The sequence below is a fragment of the Cajanus cajan genome, chromosome 5, assembly GCF_000230855.2.
Source record: "Cajanus cajan strain Asha chromosome 5, NIPB_CcT2T_4, whole genome shotgun sequence".
Lineage (NCBI taxonomy): Eukaryota > Viridiplantae > Streptophyta > Magnoliopsida > Fabales > Fabaceae > Cajanus > Cajanus cajan.
Window position 1 is genome coordinate 25,969,417 of NC_138521.1, and position 13,953 is coordinate 25,983,369.

Consider the following 13,953-nt stretch of genomic DNA (forward strand, 5'->3'; position numbering starts at 1 on the left):
TTAGCATAGTAATTTCGAGTGGAATAGAATTCGAATCTCTTAAAATAAAGTTTTACTTAAAGTTCTGTGAATAAAAAAAATAAAATGTGACCTTTTTTTTACTAAAAATAATCAGTTCAGTTTTTATTAGACATTAATTATAAATTTCTTCATACTAATATAATAATATAATTGCAAAACCAATTAATAGTATAGTTACAATATAAATATATGTATATGTTAATTAGTTGAAAATTACCTTTAATTCTTTTAAAATAATTAGTACAAAAGTTAACAATCTTATTTTATATGACAGTTTATGAACAAATAATATAGTATATAAAAGATGTTTTTACTCTTAATGTATTTAAATTAAATTTTATTAAAAATGTATTTTATAAAATATTAGTTATGGAGAATACATTTCACTAAATATTTTTAATAGCTTAAAAGATAAATATTAAATACTTTTTACATTCTGAATATAATAACTGTTTTCTTCAATAAACTTGTTTTACTTTCTTTTTCAAATAAAAATAAATTGCTTTTTTTACACTCATTCTAATGTTAAAATTAAATATCTAACTTGTATTTCATACAGGGCTGTGCAAAATTTGTTTGTTTGCGGGGGAAAACTGTAAGAAATGGAAAATCAATAATAAAAAATATTTTGAATAATAGATTTTGAATTTTGAACTCATTATCTTAATTCGTATACATGACATATTCTTAAAATATATATATATATATATATATATATAATTAAAAATCTAATAAAGTCTTAGACCTCAATAACATCTTTGATAACTACAAGAAAATGACGATTTTGCGACAGTTATATGGCCTACATTGCGACGGTTATAACTGTCGCAAAGACAACATTGCGACGGTTATAACTGTCGCAAAGACAACATTGCGACGGTTCAAACCGTCGCAGAGTTGTCCGTCACCAGGCAATTTTGCGACGGTTATTAAAACTGTTGCACAAACTGTCGCAAAATTTGAATTGCGACCCTTTCATCAACTGTCGCACGAAATGCCTCGAAATTAATATTACAACCCTTGATGTACTCGTCGCACGAACTGCCTCTACATTAATATTACGATCCTTTTTTTACCTATCGCACGAAATGCCTCTAAATTAATATTACGACCCTTGATATACTCGTCGCACGAACTGCCTCTACATTAACATTGTGACCCCTCACTTAACTGTCATACAAATTGCCTTTGTATTAACATTGCGACAGTTATTTAGATGACGTGATATTTAATATTTATTTTTTAAAAATAAATTTCATATAATTTTTTAAAATTAATTTATTCTTTAACTGTTGCAATTATTTTCTAAAAATTAATTTATATTTTTAAATAAATTTCATATCACTTTTTAAAAATACATCAATCGTTATTTATTTTATTTTATAAATATTTTGTATCACAATTTAATAGAGGTTAATGCATACTTATATTAATATTATATATATATTACAATACAATTAAACATTAATTAAATTACAATTTAAGAATTATTACAATAATATATACAACAATCATTTTATATATTTTTTGTTATAATACTTGTCTAACTATTATTTTTATTTAAACTGTAATATAACTAAACAAAAATAAATAACATAAGCTAATAATAAAATAAAATAAAATAAAATTCATAAACATATAGAGTATTAAATTATGCTTCTCATACAACATTAAACAAATTCAAAGAAAACACAAAAGTATGTATTTAAATTTCTTAATTAGAGTGCATAAATTAAAAACAAAAAATAAACTAAACAGTGCTAGGTGAATCTAAGTCATGGCCTTCAAGAATATAACTCCCTTCAGAGGAAGGCTTTCCATTTCCGGGTGATTCCAAGTCAAGTGATAATTATTTGCATACCGTTGTTAGATGAGCAATTACTTGCAACTTCCTTCAAAATATCCAACAAGGCACGTGAAGAAAATGATCCTAACAACACAAATTAAAAAAGTCAAGTTAGAGATGAAAAAAAAATGATATTATAACATTTATAAATATTTACATGTTAACTAATAATATTTATATATTCTCCAATTTTATGTTTATATCATTGCCTAACTCTCAAGTCATCAATATTAGACACTAATTAAGCATCAAATAACTTTGATATCTAGAGATATATATTTCCTTGTAATTATATTTCATCTCAATAATTTAAACATAAATTACATCACTTCAAAATTAAATTTACAAAATCATTTCAACGGTAAATATAGGATGACAAATAAAATAATCAAATCGGTTGAGCCAATTTTCGAGGGACTTGCTTAATTGTACAAATATATACATCCAACAAAATGTGTTCCTGAGCATCAAAATAAGATAATTAAAAAGTTATTTCTTTTTACTTTTTTGGAGATACGTGTAATAAAAAAATCAAAAAAAACAAAGATACTAATATACAATATTATTATACGTAGTCATTTTTTTAATGTTTAAATAACAAAACTACAAGTTAAAAGTCAAAGATTAATTTCATAAATAGAAAATCTCAAATTTAAACGAATAACTAAATAAAGAGAATCTATTAGGAAATCATAGAATTGAAACAGTTACTAGGTCCATATATATATATATATATATATATATATATATATATATATATATATATATATATATATATGTGTGTGTGTATGTATGTGTAATTTATGTAGTATGAGAGATTAATCATGAAGGTATAAGGCAAATCGCCTTTCACGTAACTAAGATATCCTGACCTTTAAAAAAACAAAAATTTATCACATTAAGAACTTAACATATGAAGTATGTCTATATACCCGTGATAAGTAATCAATAAAAAAATATATTCGTAATTTTATGCAAACTAATTAATCCACATAAATAATTAATTAATAAATTAAAATAAAAAATGAAAAAATTATTAATACACTCTTATGTAATAAACTATATAATCAAGTCCTATTGAAAGCATATATAATAGCTAATATCAATTAATAATCACCAACTACTAAAGCAAGCGAGACACATTCCTTATCAATCAAAAGTAGAATCCAAAACAAATTGGACTATTTTCATAACTAATTAATGCTTATAACTGATTAATGAACTATGATATTCAACATGTGTGTGCCATTTGCGTTGTTTGTGTGTTAGTGTTGGTAAAGTAACAATGATGCAAATTAGACTCTTACTCAATTAGCATGCATAAAATTAATTACATTACCAGTGTTTGAGGCACAAAATACATTAAAAATTTCCAAACAGTCAATAGTTTACTCATTAGATATCTTCCCTATTTGAGCATAACATTTTGGATCCCCAACACCATCCGAGGGCAGCCAATAAATATTAAAATGGAATTAAACCTTAATTAATGAATGGGATTCAAACTAGTTTTAAAAAATGGGTATATGGTTCTTGCACGTTCAGGATAATTTTGGTGGTTAACACCATTGATAGTACATGGTCATAAAACCTTTGATACTATGTCATGAATTAACTACTACTAACACTAACATTATATAGTTTAAGTAAATATACATGAATGATTTTTAATCTAACATGGATTATAAAAGAAAACAATTCAAATTGATGGTACATATTTTTTGTCTGAGAAAACTTTAATGGGCAGAGCAAGCTTTTAAATGATACCTTCACAGTGGAAAGAGTAACAAAAAATATGATATTTTTAGTTTATTACTATCCATAAGCACAGAACATTTTAAAAGATATGTGGAAGATACGTGGAATATATATTCATATAAACATGCTACCTAAATGCTAATATCTAAATGCTAGCTACCTAAATCATTAGAACATCACATTTAGTACATGAATTGAAATATATTCATATAAACATGCTACCTAAATGCTAATAACTCCAGAAATTCTGAATCAACCTAAAAATTGAGAGAACCCAAAATAATTATGCTTATAACAACAGTAAACTTTACTGACACGTGATCATATAATTAATTTCAGGAATAATCTATATTTAATTGGTAAAGCAATGAGATTACTTACCCCTGTTTCTTCTTTGACCTCTCTTACTGCTACTACACAAATATCCTCTTGCTACATAAATTGAACAAGTAGATTATATGCACGTAGTATAGATCCTTATTTCTTTATAACAAAGATATTGAACACATCTACCTGCTCAACAACTCCAGTAGGGAATTTGTAGACTCCAATTCCCTGAAATTGTCCACTATTCTCCTGAACAACTAGGACCTAACATCGTTGAATAAATAGAAAATAAGATTTTAATCATCAATGAGTTTAGTACTAAGAAAATTAAGATGCTCCTTTGTAAAACTACAATCATGAAATAGGCAGAACAATTCACATGGGGAAACAAGCAAACCCAACACTCGATGTAAAGCTATTTTTTAATTTAAAATGAGAAAATGATCTTCTTAAAAACTAAAATATATTCTCATTAGTATTACTCTACTTTAAAACATATTTTTATTCTATTACAAAAGTGGGCATGTGGTCTATATTCTATTGGAATATTTATATATATTCATTGAACTCACCGTTCTGGCTGTCATATGCATGTCTGTCTAGTGCTGATTAACGGGTAGTTATACACTTTTGCACCGTTTAATTTATGGGTCAACAGAAATTTACATCACATGAAAGGAAAAAGCTCAAATTTTTCAATCATACACATAAAAACATAGATTGTTATTCACTAACCATCACAAAGGAACACTACGAAGAATTGAGAACAGTTCACACCATGGGGAATCAAGGTAAATTGAAACCCTAAACATTGATATCAGAAAACAAGGCAACCCTAACCATGAAATGTAAGGTGTATTTCTCGCTCCCTCTCGCATTGTAACATAAATAAACTGATTTTTGGTTTGGCCAGTTATGAAAGACTCTCGTGTTTGGGGGTTTTTGAGTCGAGACATAAATGCAATTTGGGGGTAAAAAGAGAAAAAAGATATGTACCAGGGTTTTGTGCTGTAGAGGAGCACAATAACTCTTGTGTTGTAGAGGAGCGTAGTCAACAATGTGCGCAGTGCGGCGGGGTGGGTTGCGGTCTCAACGAAGGAGGAGGGTTTTGTGAAAATGGAGCATTTCAGTGAAACAAGGGCTAACAAAATTGAAGCTTTTCGTTTTGTGGCTCATTCTTTATACATTGCGACAACTCTACTAAACTGCCTCAATATTTAACAATTTAACGACAGTTAATGGGAACTGCCATGTAAACTGTCGTAATGTTGAAGCGGAGACGGTTATAGTATAACCGTCGCAATCTCTGGGTCGCGATTTTACTATTTTCTTGTATATGATAAATTTGTTACTCTTATAGTCATTGTAAGTTTTTTTTTGTCACTAATGCGGTTTTTAGTAACTAATTTATATCATAATCATTTTCATTATATATTTGTTAAATAATTTTTAATAATTTTTTTCTTTAAAAAATATAATTTTACGTTTTCTCATGTATATTTATGATGTCTTAGTCACCACCGTATTCAATTGACGGTTTGATTTCAAGAAAATGGTTATCCTGTTACATTTTTTCAATAAAAAGAGACTATTTTGTAAGGAAATCACTACTAGAAAAGTGTCATTTTCCTACGAATTTTTCTAAAAAAAATATTTGCAGAAATTTTTTGCGAATTTTCTTACAATAATAATTTCACAAATTTTTTTTATGAATTTATTAGCGAAAAATAATTTGCAGATATTTCTTACAAATTTTTTTACAAAAAATAATTTACAAGAAATTTTTACAAATTTTGCTACAATTTTAATGATCATAGAAAAAAAAATTTATGATAAAATTTTGCAGATGTAAGAATTTTATTTTGTTTCTTGCAGATTTTCTTGCAAAAATAATTTTACAAGTAATATTTACTAAATGGTAGAAAAATTTTGCAGGTAACTTTTCCTACAAATTTGAATCTGCAGGAAAAATAAAAAAAATATTTAAATTTATAAGTTTAATATTTTAAAAAAAACTTCAAGTCGCACATCGATTGAAAATAAAACAATTAAAGAATATATAAGTTGGGGGCAACACTTACCTTACAAGTTGATTTATAAGGTTGAGTGTTAGGCTTATAATCTACAATCTTGTAATTAAAAAGATTATGTATCACATGTTGGAGACATGAAAACAAAAGTTTCGGATGAATTCATTGTGAGTATTTGAAAGTTGAAGAATTTATAGTAATTTCTTTAATTTTTTTCGTAAAAAATATTCTTGCAAAATTTCTTGGGAAAAAATTCGCAGGAAACTTTCCTGCGAATTTTTTTTGCAGGAAACATTCCTGCGGATTTTTTCCGCAAGAAATTTTGCAGGAAAATTTCTTGCGAATTTTAAAATTCGTAAAAATATATTATCCACGAAGGTATTACCTACAGATAAAATTTCGCAGAAAAATTTGCAGGAACGTTTCTTGCAAATTTTATGAAAAATTCGTAGAAAAAATCGCATGTAATAAGAGAAATTCTAATAGTGAATTTACAAAGTTGAAAACCAAATTATATACCGGCAACCAAATCGTATATTTACTCCAAATTATATTCCTAGATGCCACTTATTCATCTCCATCAATTATTCACTTGAATTATATTCTCTTGAGACATTGTTAACCGCATCTATATTGTTATGTGTCAATTTTACTTACTTTAGTATATAAAATGAAGTATTTAATGTAAGATTATTTTTCATTTAAGATTAACATTTGTCCCAAATTTACTAAATTCTTATTTAAGTAATTTGTAATAGGTATTTTATAGTTTTGTAACAATTAATTATTATAATCAAGTAATTATTTTTTATGTATGATTGAAGAAGAAAGAAGAAAAAATAAACAATTGGAATGAAAGATGATGAGAAATGTTAAAAATGAAGAAAGATGAATCAGGGAAAAAGACAATTTGGCTTAGGTTGAGAAATTCTAGCTTAAGAAAAATTTGGGACAAGAAGTAATTTCGCTTGAAGGGAATCTTGCTTAAGTGAGAGTTATCTGGCTAAAAGCCAAATGTACATCCCTTGCTGCATTTAGCATTTGAATTAGATCCTATAAAATGAGCTTATGTAATTTTTTCACTCTCTCTCTTCTCTTCTTTTTTCTTCATATGATTGAGTATGAAAGACATTACTATTATACAAGTATGTATTTCTTATATATATATATATATATATATATATATATATATATATATGGGGAATGCTAATATACTCCTACCTATTTTTTAGTGAGAGTATGTTAGCAACCTACACCAAAATTTTAGGACAAAAAAACCACTCATTTCTTTTGATTTAGTTAATTTGTACAAAGGATATTATAGTAATTTAATTTAATTTTAAATAAAAATTAAATATTTTCTCTCTCTTATTAACTTCATTCATTAAGTCATTTCTTTTTTTAAATATTTAATTTTATTTAGAAATTAAATTAAATTACTATAATATCCTTTGTACGAATTAACTAAATCAAAAGAAATGAGTGATTTTTTTGTTCTAAAATTTTGGTGTAGGTTGCTAACATACTCCCACTAAAAAATAGATAGGAGTATATTAGCATTCTCTTATATATATATATATATATATATATATATTCAGAATCTGTAGACACCGACTATAAGTCTAAAATCTTATATCAAATCTTAATTATGTCTTTAATAATTTTTTGTATAATATAAATTTAATCAATCCAATTATTGAATTATATGATATCATATTCAAGATTATTTATATCAAATTTCATATGGTTGTAAAATAATTTAGTAGTCCATTACAATGTTTTATTTTAACATATAATACGATATTTAAAATGTGTAAATATCTATTTTTTGATAACATGTCTAAAAAAGTTAAAATCATATGAAATTTGATATATACAATTTTGAATATAATATTACATAATTTAATGGTTAGATTGGTTAAATTTGTACTATATAAAAAGTTATTAAAAATATAAGGGGGTGTATTAGTTTAGGATTTCATAGGATTTTAAAAGATTTTTTTTTGAGTAAAAAGGTTTGTTGGTATTCAATCAAGACTTTATGTCACTTAAAAACAATCCAGTGGTATCCAATCAGGATTTTAAAGATTTTTTTAAAGAGTCCATTAAAATTCATTGATATTCATTTGAGACTTTTTACAACTTAAAAATAATCTATTGGTATTCAAAAATATAGGGATTTTAAAGGATTGTTGTATTAGAGGGATTTTGATGGACTTTTTAGTGGTATCTATAAATACCAAATTCATAAAACAATCACATCCAAACCCATAAGATTTTGGAGGATTGTTTGAAGTGACTTTTCAAGTGCTTCAAGAATTTTCAAGTGAGTTTTTCATCTATTTTTTTTCTATGCTCATCTCTTCTCCATTTTTTTTCTTTTGTTAATAATACTACACTACTACTTATATATAATACTGTATTACTGTTCTCATTCCATTCTCCTATTTGGTGAAATTTCTATACGTAAATAATAGTATCATTAACTTGCTCTATTTTTCTCTCCGTTCTCTTTAATTGACTTGCTCTATTTTGGTCTATTTAATTGAGATTGTTCCTCAGTTATATAACACAGAAAACACTTGAAATTTTAACTTTTAAGTAATATTTTTTTTATAACACGCGTCAAGAAAAGAGAAAGGTGAAAGCTAAAATTGATATCATTATCTCTATAATCAACTATAGATCTTCAAGACCTTGTAATCTATTTAGATTTATTAGAACAATATATATATATATATGTGTGTGTGTGTGTGTGTGTGTGTGTCACTACAAGAATTTCGCGGATTAGAGAGGGAAAGATCCCTCGCAAATCCCTCGCTAAAATTAACAAATATCTTGATAAAATTGATTAATATATATATATATATATATATATATATATAATTTATGCTTACTTTAATTTTTCAAATATTATATATGAAATATAAGCTAAATATTAATTTAGAGTTTTTTAATGTTGATCCTTCCAATTTTTTAAAATTATTTTTAATCCTTATAGGATTATCCTTTCTCAATTTCAATCTTTATAATATTTTTTTTTTCAAAGTTTAGTCAATATAAGTATATATTTTTTTTCTTCTAATTTTTAGTTGTTAGTACGAAGTTACATGAACTAAAGTGAAAGAAAATTATAATATATATTTAAAGAACTAAAATTTGAAAAATGCATATTTATAAGGATAAAAATTTAAAGAACTAAGATTGAGAAAACATGAACTTACAGAGACTAAATTCATATATAAATCAAAATAAACAAAAATATTTTAAATTATCATAATTAAGAAAACAAAACATATACGGACTAAATTCATATTGTAAACATATAAATTATATTTAAAATGTATGATGATATATATATATATATATATATATATATATATATATGTGTGTGTGTGCGTGTGTGTGTGTTTTAAAAAATATATATGAGTGAAAATTCAGTTACATCAAAAGTAACTCTTAAAAGAGTTATTTAATGAATGTAATTACGTTATATATTGAATTTCTTATTCAATAAATTAAGTCTAAAAATTTGTATACTTTATTTTTTAATCAATAGTTTTATTTAATAGATAATGCTAGATAATATTTAATAATTTTTAAAATTAATATTAGATAATATTTAATAATTTTAAAAATATTTTCAAATATTCAATAATTAAAAAAAATGAAGAGATAACAAATAAGATAAAATATATATAAGTTAAATAAAAAGAAAAAAATTAGAGGAATTTCAAATTCTTACTTTTTTGGGAAAATTTGAAATTATACTATTTCAAGAAATTTTACAAATACTTGAATTTCAAATTCTACTAGCAACGAAATCTCTTATTTGCGAGGGATTAGCGAAAAATCTTTTCCCTCACTAATTTGCGACGGATTTGCGAGGCATTTGCGAGGCATTTGCGAGGGCTATACTTATAACTCATTAGCGAGGGATTTGCGACAAGAAAACTCCCTCGCTAGATGAAAATTTCGTTTTTATATTTTGGCTCATAATTTGGCGAGGGATTTGCGAGGGCGTAAGTTCCTCGCTAAATAAACACTACCTTTAGCGACGGATTTGCGAGGAGATGAATTTGAGTTAGGGTTTCTGTAAATAGAATGAGATAAGAATAGATCTTAGTTGGGAGAAGAACCCTCTCAAATAAAAACTATGATCTCTCTCCCTATGAATTTTTTTTTTATATTATGAAATTAAGATTTTTATATTTTAAAAAAGAAAATTAGCATAACACATTGCAATATCTTAGAATTCAATACTAAAAATATTTCTTCACGAGTGAATAATCGAAAGAAATTAAAAATTAAAAAAAAATATTTTTTACCTGTAACAAATTTCAAATATTTGTTTTCTCCCAATTGATGTTTGTAAATATCTACTTTAGTACCGATATAAAATGAAGGGACATATTTAGTTATAAGAGAGTAGGGTAGTTGTCCCACTATTTTTTTTAATCATTTATAAAATTATAAATAAAATATTTTAAACCACAAATTATAAAAAAATTGAAATGTTGTTTAGAATAATTTTTAGCATGTGTGGGACTACATAACTTTCTTCATAAAGAATGTCATTATGATGAATTTTCAATTGAAGTGATGGACGAACCTTCATCTTTAACATTACTGGTTAATGAAAATCATAATTTTGAGCCTATTATTAAAACACAGGAGCAAGAGCGAAAAGATACTAATGTTTGGAGGACTAGTATAGCTATGGATATGTGGGTGAATTCTATTTAGAACGACATGATATTACAAAAAATTATTATTATTTATCCAAACATTATTTTTTTTTATTTTTATATTTGACTCTTTTTAAATTTGAATGTATGAAAAAAATCTTGAATTCTTATCTTATGTCAAAAATTTATGAAATTCTGCAAAGTTCACAAAGTCCCGCAGAATCCATTAAAATCCTAACTTAAAAGTCTTGCATAATCCATTAAAATCCTGATTGAAAGTCTTGTAGAATCCTACAAAATTTTAAAAGTCATGAAAATCTTGCAAAGTCTTTTAAAATCCATAGGACTTTTTTCAACTAAAAAAGTCCTTTAAAATCATAATCCAATATACCCCCCTAAGACTTACACCTAATTTTAATGAATTATATATACACACACCTCTTTATATATCAATATCAATGATTTATTCTTATTTTTCATGCTTGTTATGGACTAATCACCTATAACTTGATCTTTGAATTGAAATTTTTAGAAAATACTCTTTAAATATCAATGTAAAATGAATAAGCATTTAATAAATCAGATGTCTAGAAATAGAGTTAGATCTGTTAGTCATTTAATCATTGAAGCTTAACTCAACTTTTATTCTAAATATTTGAGGGATTGATATTCAAGAAAGTAGATTTTGGTTAAAAAATTAATGAAGTTTAATTGAATCGATGATGATAGTATTGATGTATAAAGAGAAAATGTATGTTTTGGTCATTTGAATACTTGAGGGAAGATTGATAAGTCTAATTCCAATGTTTCTTATGATTATTAATCTCATTTACAATTTTGATTTTAAGATAACCTTTATTTTTGAAAGTCTAATGAATCTATAACTTGAAATTATAATTATTGTTGAATGACATATTATTGTGTGGATCCCTATAGATACGACAATCCAAATCATTATGGTATTCCAATACAAAATGCAAATATATATAACTAATTTCGTAATTACCCTTATAAAAAATAAATTAAGTTGTAAAGAATTTTAGGGTTTAGGGTTTTCTACAACAACTTTAGTATAATTGTTTGGATATTACTATGGTATCCTAATAATTATTTTGAAGTAATTAATTTTTTTGCAATAAAAATATGAATTTTAGATTCAAACTTATACTAACTTGAAATGCAAGAATATAGACAAAATTTGGAGTTTGACTCATAATCCATCGATATTTCAATTTTGTCTATTATACTATTTGGATTTTCGAACTTTCTAGGACAAGGATACCCTTTTCTAGCAAAATTCCTAGCAATGAGAATTGGCCTTCAAAGGTACTGAGACCGTGAGTACATGAAAACTCTTGTCATGCAAATTCGTTAACATTTTTCACTCATGGGATGAACATTTGGTTACTCTACACCAGCCCAAGAATACACTTCACATAATCAAAAACCTTTCGTAGAGAGAATTGCATGTCACTTGGCTCCGAACTTATATATAGGGATAGGAACGAAGTTGCTAACAGCTCACAGTAACCAGTGAGAGAAGTAATGGGCTGATTTTCTAGAATAAGTTCTTGTTGCTTTGAGTCGTGACTGGTTCTCACTTTCTTAAGTTCTTGTTTGTTTTTAGTTTCGTCAATGTACCCAAAAAGAATAGTTTAAATTAAAAGAATCTAAAATTTAATCATCCAATGCCTCTCATATATATTTATATGGGTACTATAGATTTCCTAGATTGTCATGCATATTTTATGGTTCAATAACTCTCAAAACATATCTTGGTTGACAAAGTCACTAATACTAACGGTTAAATACCAATCGATTATTTAAGTAGCATTAGTATTATCTTAACATGGTAACTTTATTGTTGCAACAAAAATTTAATTATATGATTAGTTCTTTATTTTATATTTTTTAGCTTTATTTTGGTTATTTATCTTTTAAAACATTTATTTTAGTTCTTTATTTTCTAAATTTAAGTCAATTTAGCATTTTTGAATCCTTTTTTAACTAATTCAATACTTAAAACTTGTCTCATAAAATTCATTTATATGAAAACTATATTGAAGTTCAAATCACAATTATTATAAACATGGTGAAAATCAAAATTTTCAGAAAATCTAATTTCATATTATTTTCTAATAGTTTGTCAAATATATTTCTCACATGATTTTTACTAAATTTATGACTCTTATGAATTTGAACATTATTATATTTCATAGTTTTTAGATGAGTGAATCTAATGTTACAAGTTTCACCACTTAAATTACTTAAATATTGTTTCAAATATAAAAAATAAAAACCGAAAATAAACATTTTAACTGATGAAAGATCAAAATAAATATAAAAAAAATATAATAAAAAATAAAAATATAATTTAGCCTAAAAAAACATGGTAACTTTATTATATACTTTAAAAGTTATCTTTTATTCTTCGTTACGACTGCTAAGCAAATTTCATTGTGCTATAATAACTTCAGTATTTCCTTCTGTTGACTACATTAATTAATATATCTTATATGCATGTGTAATTGCTTTGTTTTTTTTTTGACATTTAATAACAGCCTCCATATATATATATATACATACATTTGTTCACTTGGTAAAGCTTCGAATCAATGAAATTTATTTTCTAATCCAAAACAAAGTTCTTAATGTAAACATATCTATTTTCTTTCTTTAACATGGAAATTATGTTGTTATAGTCTGTCGCAAAAAAAGGTAACAAAAAACGGAGAGAATAACAAAAAATGAGGTAGTTGCAGTTTCTACATACATTATAATTGTAGTACTCCCTTAATCGAAGCAAGGAGCAATCATTTTCGATTCAAAATGCTCACAAAAGTTAGAACATTTAAACGGATAGAGAGCATGACAAAAGAATTTTGTAAACAATCATTAATTCACTTCATGCTTTGTTCATGTTTCTTCTTTTCACTATGATATACTTTGATAGCGGAGAAGCAATATTAATTTAACTACTCCATAGTATAAATAGACAAGTATAAAAGCATGCAATGATATCTATGATAACGAGAAGATTCCACTCTACGTGAATCCGTTCAAACCAAAGGCTATTTTCATTTTCTTAACTTGTAAATATTTTAATCACAAAACTCTTTCCATTTTAAGCTAAGCATTAATAAGTTGTTGATAGAAATAAAACTGAACTTAGTCTAATTATGTAAGATTTTAGATTTAAGTATTCTGAATAAAAATGTGATTAGAAGATAGACTTTATTAAAAATAATTAATTAGATTTCTCAAAAAAGATCAATCATCATAA

At 25.4% G+C, this 13,953-nt stretch overlaps 1 long non-coding RNA gene across 1 annotated transcript; it reads right to left on the minus strand.

Annotated features, from left to right (window-relative positions):
* Positions 1 to 2,685: 2,685 nt before the first annotated feature.
* Positions 2,686 to 5,257, minus strand: LOC109791677 (uncharacterized). The gene is made up of 3 exons (XR_014433745.1): positions 4,949 to 5,257; positions 4,139 to 4,216; positions 2,686 to 4,057 (listed from the first exon to the last, which is right to left on the minus strand). It is a non-coding gene; the product is annotated as an uncharacterized LOC109791677 (long non-coding RNA).
* Positions 5,258 to 13,953: the final 8,696 nt, after the last annotated feature.